Source organism: Pelmatolapia mariae, linkage group LG13, assembly GCF_036321145.2.
Source record: "Pelmatolapia mariae isolate MD_Pm_ZW linkage group LG13, Pm_UMD_F_2, whole genome shotgun sequence".
NCBI classification, from domain to species: Eukaryota; Metazoa; Chordata; class Actinopteri; order Cichliformes; family Cichlidae; genus Pelmatolapia; species Pelmatolapia mariae.
Window position 1 is genome coordinate 30,051,402 of NC_086238.1, and position 6,090 is coordinate 30,057,491.

Genomic DNA, 6,090 nt, shown 5'->3' on the forward strand with positions numbered 1-6,090 from the left:
TCAAGAACTGAATGGCCTTGTGACGGATATCCTACAGAACACTCCAAATGCAGGGGAAGTATACATTCTTGGAAGTCTGAGATCTCGTGGCTTAAGAGTTCAACGTTGGAGGGTCAGACAAAGTCTACAGGAAGTGGATCCTATTGGACGTGCATTTAGACGTCGTCATGCGATAAGGCGAAGGATCTATAGTGTTCAGGCCCCCAACCACTTATGGTAAGTTCACTGGTTTGAAACAAATGGTCAGGCCTTGTGTTTTAAAGTATTAACACAATACATCAAAATTAAAGGTCCTTCATTCAAAACATTACTGAAGTTAATCTATATGATCCGCATAAGGTAATAATAATAAAAAAAAATAACAATGACCAAAAAAACTGAAATTGCTATAAGTATGTTAAATATTTGGGGGATTCATAGTACATCAATTTAGATGTCGTCTAATGTATATACTGTTGAGTTATTTAATCCTTTATTTCACGTCACAATTTTAATCTCTAACATCGATTGTGCCAGGTAAACGTAGTGTGGAAAAAGACATTTTATGCCACTGTGTGTATGTGCGTGCACGTGTAAGCACGTGTGTGTGTGTGTGTGTGTGAGAGAGAGAGAGGTGTGGTGTTGTTGAAGTAAATGTACAAAATGAAACCTCTAGTTTTAAGTACAGGGTCAGGAATTCACTACTAAATAATATGAACAAACATGTCGAACTGTAGTAATGCTTTCTGATCTCTTAACAGGCATTTTGACGGCAACCACAAGTTGATTAGATGGCGCTTGGTCCTGCATGGCTGTGTTGATGGCTTCAGCCGAACAATCATATACTTACGTTGCTTATCCAATAACAGAGCCTCAAGTGTCTTGTCATTATTTTTGGAAGGAATACAAAACTTTGGTTTGCCCTTAAGGGTCAGGTGTGATCATGGTATGGAAAATATACATGTTGCTCATTTTATGTTACAGAGAAGAGGAGTAGGCAGTGTTATTACAGGTGTTTCAGTACATAACCAAAGAATTGAAAGACTGTGGGCAGAACTCAACAGAGTTGTATCAAGACACTTTATAAATATCTTTAACTTTATGGAAGAACAGGGTATGTTGGATTCACTGAATGAGCTACATCTTTTTGTCTGCATTATGTTTATTTGCCAAGGATTGAAAGAGCATTAACAGAATTTGTCAATCAGTGGAACAACCATGGTCTCTCTACACAAGGAGGACAGACCCCTCTTTTTAGGTGTGGCATACAGGTGTCACAAACAATGTGGGAATCCTGTCGTTTATAAATGACATTTTTCATGTTGATAACTATTATGGCGTTGATGAAGAAGGGCCATTGCCAGAACTTCAAACAATGTCAATATTCCAGATATTGACATCAACATAAACGAGACTGCAATGAACATAATTCAACAAGTGAATCCATTAGAAAATGATGGAAATCATGGAATAGATGTGTTTTCTTCACTTTTACACCTTCTACATTAAATCAAATATTTTGCAAAAAAAAAAAAAAATATATATATAAAACAAACGTTTCAGAAAACATATCTGATCGAAACTAACATATTGAAACCATTTTCTTTAAAATGATAAAATGACAAATCTGTTGTCAAACAGAAACTGACACAGGCAGAAGAATAAACAGACAACCAAATCAAAAACAGATGCACATACACATGAAATGAGTAAAGTGGCACAAATTTTGTATATTCAAACTCAACAATCTAAATAAATTTCTGAAGTGCTGTTAAACAATTGGTATCTACCTGTATGAATCCTGAAGAACAATCACTTCTTGTCAAATTGATGTCTTAAAACATCAATTTCACTGAGGCAGGTAAATTTGGAAATATTAAAACCTTAACAAGTTAATACTCAGTACTCACTTTGAATCAGTAGAGAGACCAATACAAAAGAGAAACACGCAAACTCCTCCAGCATAATGTGTTCATACCCTGCCAAAGCCATAAGTGTTACCTAATGCAAAATCAAACTTCTCCTTGAACAGCTGGTATGAAACATGCAGTGGCAGCCTAATGCAGTTAACACACGTGTTGGCAAGAGGGGAAATTTGTGTAGAAGAGAAGTCATCATCTCCTCTATGAATGAACTCAATCGAGGGTGCTGGGGAAAAGCCAATAGGTGGCACCGTAGTTGCTCCAGTTGCAAAGGCCAATATCTTCTGTAATTTGGAAGGTCCTTCTTCTTCTGCAAAACAAAAGGAAAAAAGTGTTAAAAGGTTATTTCATTTGGCCAACATAAATTTACAGTGAGTATTAATCTAAAGCAAGAATCTTAATGACTGTTATTGCAATGACTATAGAGCATGCTTTTCATCTTTCAATAGTCTCAAAGAACTATGTAAAAATGTTACTACAACCAAGAGGGTAATGTGGTGTTATTGTTATATGAGTATGTTATTTAAAATAAAGATTTCAGAAATGCTAACCTATAAATCGTTACATCTATTTATTGTGCACTAAAGTGACAATTACCTTCTGCATCTTGGAGATAGTCTCTCCAGAAGGTAACAACCATCTCCTCTTCTGTTGCTTCCTTCTGGAGATAGATGAATGTTGAAAAGATCATCCACCTGGTCAGCAGTCAGCATATGTGGCTCATAGCAGAAAAGAGGGCGAAAGCTGTCTGGATGCCTCCTCATTTTCTCGAGAACCCCAAGAGTTTTCAGACCTTCACAAAATCTGGTTAAACAGCACAAAGAAATTTTATTCAATAATTCTGCAATTTCATGCTTCTAAGTTAATTGTATATTATCAATTTGGCGCAATCAATTGTACTAGGTTATTAACTGGCCATGTTGATTAATAGGTAAGATTTTTATCACCATTTTAATTAATCTGAAAAACACAGAATACCCAAATACCTTTGAAATGGACCTTGAACCCTGTGGATGACCTGAAACATGACAATATCATGTACCAGCAGATCCCTGTCTCTTAGTGAACGCATAGGCCTCAGGCATCCTGCATTGGCCAAGTAATCAAGCAGAGGTTCTTTTGACTTTTCAAGGTCTTCAAGGGTTGTACTTTGAGATATCTAGCATCACAAAGAGCAGAGAAAGGGCTTGTTATGGAAGTTACTTAGTAGTCTTATAAACTATTAGAAGGAACCCAGCCACTAGTGGTCTACACAATCACAATATGCCCAAGCGTACATTGGAAGTCAAATGACTACACATATTTTTTTAAATAAGTTTACAATGTGCTTAAAAAAATAAGAAAATATACTCTTTCGTCTACCCTTATCTGCTGAGTCTTACTTTAATACAGCAGCAACATATAAAAAGTTGGCATTCAGGAATGGCCAGACTGATCCAGATAAACATTCCCTGCAAAAGAAAAGTGTAACACAAACAATTTCAAATTCACTATAAGATTTATAAAATAAACATATAGAGACCTTTTTGACTTTTTCGAAGAGTTCCAGGTCAGCTATGTCTTCCAGGGCTGGATTTGCTGAATTTCCAACCAGAAGAGAAAATACTGTTGGTGACAGAAAGTTAGGTGGTGGACCACCATGTACCAAGCTCACTGCAATGGCTTGGCCAGAGATGTAGTACCAGTCCCCTCTGAGAGCTGCAAAGCAACAGAATAAAAGGAAAAGCAAAATTGTCAGTAATGTTGCCTGTAAAAATCAGTTAAACAGTTCCCACTATTAATCTTAGAAAAATAGGTAATTACCAGTACTGTCAAGAGCCAAGTTCTTGCAGTTTTCTTTCCATGGCTGACCTGGCAATGGTGTCCATCAATAGTCTCAAGAATTCCCTACTTGGCCCGCCTAAATCAACCCCTTCCTCATTTTTCCCCATATCATCTGAGAATTTCACACAGATCATCAAGTTGGGATCATGAGATAGCCTTTGAAAACCACGCAAGGCTCCCTCCACACAGCAGAGCGATTTATATTAAATTTGCACTGCTGTTTTGTGCTAATTTTGCTTGATAGTTCCAGCAGTATCTCTTGAACAGGGACTTTTTCTACACTAAAAAAAGAAAATAAAACAGAAAATAAAATATATCAGCCATGTAGTCATGTTACAGAATTCGAGAATATGCGTCACACTGATCATAGAGATTTAAAGCTTAAAAGTTTTATATTGATTTGACAATTCTGGAAAGCTATAATCATGTCTCAAACTCAAATTCTGTATGTTTGTTACTCACATCTGATTCTCCAAGCTCGCAATTATAGCTTGATTTAAATCCTCATCATCTGAAGAATCGCCAGAAAGCGATGCCACGAGAGTTAAATATGAAGAATAATCTTCATCATTAACACTCATGGCAGGGATGTCTTCACTTCTTGCATTGAAATCTCTGCTGTGACTGCTTGTGCTAGGTTTGTCATCACTTCTTGCCATGTACCTTCATCACAAATGCTGTTCCCATCACTTCCTTGCTTTGCTCGTCGCCTTTTACCAACACTCCTTCCAATACAGTTGGTCACAGTATCATCTTCTTCATCACTGCTAGTGCCAGGGTTATCACCTTTAACATGACTTCTTAACCTTGTAGTGACTTGACTGCTCACGTCTTGTTGGATTTTTGAACTATCAACTTCAAAACAATCATTGTCACTGTCCTTATCAGTTGCACAACTGCTTAATGCTGATTTGGAGCTGATGTAAGAAGGATCTTTGTCTTCATCTGATTCACTCTTCAACAGAGAAAGAGCAAAAACATATATCAAAACCAAGTAATTATAGCTTATCTTAAAAAGATTAAAATAAGAAATATCCATATTGATTGCTCCCAAGCACTTGTTTTAAATAAATATATTCTATTTTGCTAGAAGCCCAATTGTTGACATGTTTTTTCCCAAATCATGATTACTTTTCATTCTTTTAGGAACTTACTAAAAGTGTCCTTGATGGCCTTACATAGAGGGCTTTGGTTTTAAAAACCTTTAGGATCAACATCCCATTCAGCTCCTGACCATCTTGGAGCTTTGGAGACACCAGCTTATTGCCACAAGCCATTAGAAACTCGAGGCTATAAAAAATAAATAGGGACAACAGCAATTGCTAATTAGTTAAATATTTTATTATATACTGTTCTGTTTCTGTGTATGCTTTTATGACTTTTAAATTCTACTGGTATAGTCCATATGTTTTACTGAAATGCCTTCCTGTTCAACTGAAATACCTTCCTGTTTAACTGAAATGCCTTCCTGTTCAACTGAAACGCCTTCCTGTTTAACTGAAACGCCTTCCTGTTTAACTGAAATGCCTTCCTGTTCAACTGAAACGCCTTCCTGTTCAATTGAAATGCCTTGGTTTTTCAGTAGTGTGTGTGAGAGGTAAAATTTCACTAGTGTGAGAGCGTTTAAGTAGTGTGTGTGAGAGCATTTCAGTTGTGTGTCTGAGAGCTAAAATTTCAGTAGTGTGTGAGAGCGTTTCAGTAGTGTGTGTGAGAGGTAAAATTTCACTAGTGTGTGTGAGAGCGTTTCACTAGTGTGTGTGAGAGTGTTTCAGTAGTGTGTGTGAGAGGTAAAATTTCACTAGTGTGTGTGAGAGCGTTTCAGTAGTGTGTGTGAGAGCGTTTCAGTAGTGTGTGTGAGAGGTAAAATTTCAATAGTGTGTGTGAGAGCGTTTCAGTTGTGTGTGTGAGTGCATTTCAGTAGTGTGTGGAAGAGCGTTTCAGTAATAATGTCCTTTACGGCACCTCATAGTTTTCATTCAAATTCTGTTGTTTGCTTTCAAATTCTCTTGTTTGTTTTCATATTCCGTTCATTTGTTTCAAATTCTGTTGTTTCCTATGAAATTCTCTTGTTTGTTTTCAAATTCTGCTGTTTTCATTCAAACTCCACTGTTTTCATTCAAATTCTGTTATTTGTTTTCAAATTCCAATGTTTTCATTCAAATTATGTTGTTTGTTTTCAAATTCTGCTGTTTTCATTCAAATTCTGTTGTTTGTTTTCAAATTCCGTTCTTTTCATTCAAATTCTGTTGTTTCCTTTCAAATTCTGTTGTTTGTTTTCAAATTCCGTGGTTTTCATTCAAATTACGTCGTTTTCATTCAAATTCCGTTGTTTGTTTTCAAATTCCGCTATTTTTATTCAAATTCC

General features: G+C 36.4%; 1 pseudogene; it reads right to left on the reverse strand.

The window, feature by feature from the left end:
- Positions 1 to 1,951: 1,951 nt before the first annotated feature.
- LOC134639743 (G2/M phase-specific E3 ubiquitin-protein ligase-like) lies at positions 1,952 to 4,384 on the reverse strand (annotated as a pseudogene).
- Positions 4,385 to 6,090: the final 1,706 nt, after the last annotated feature.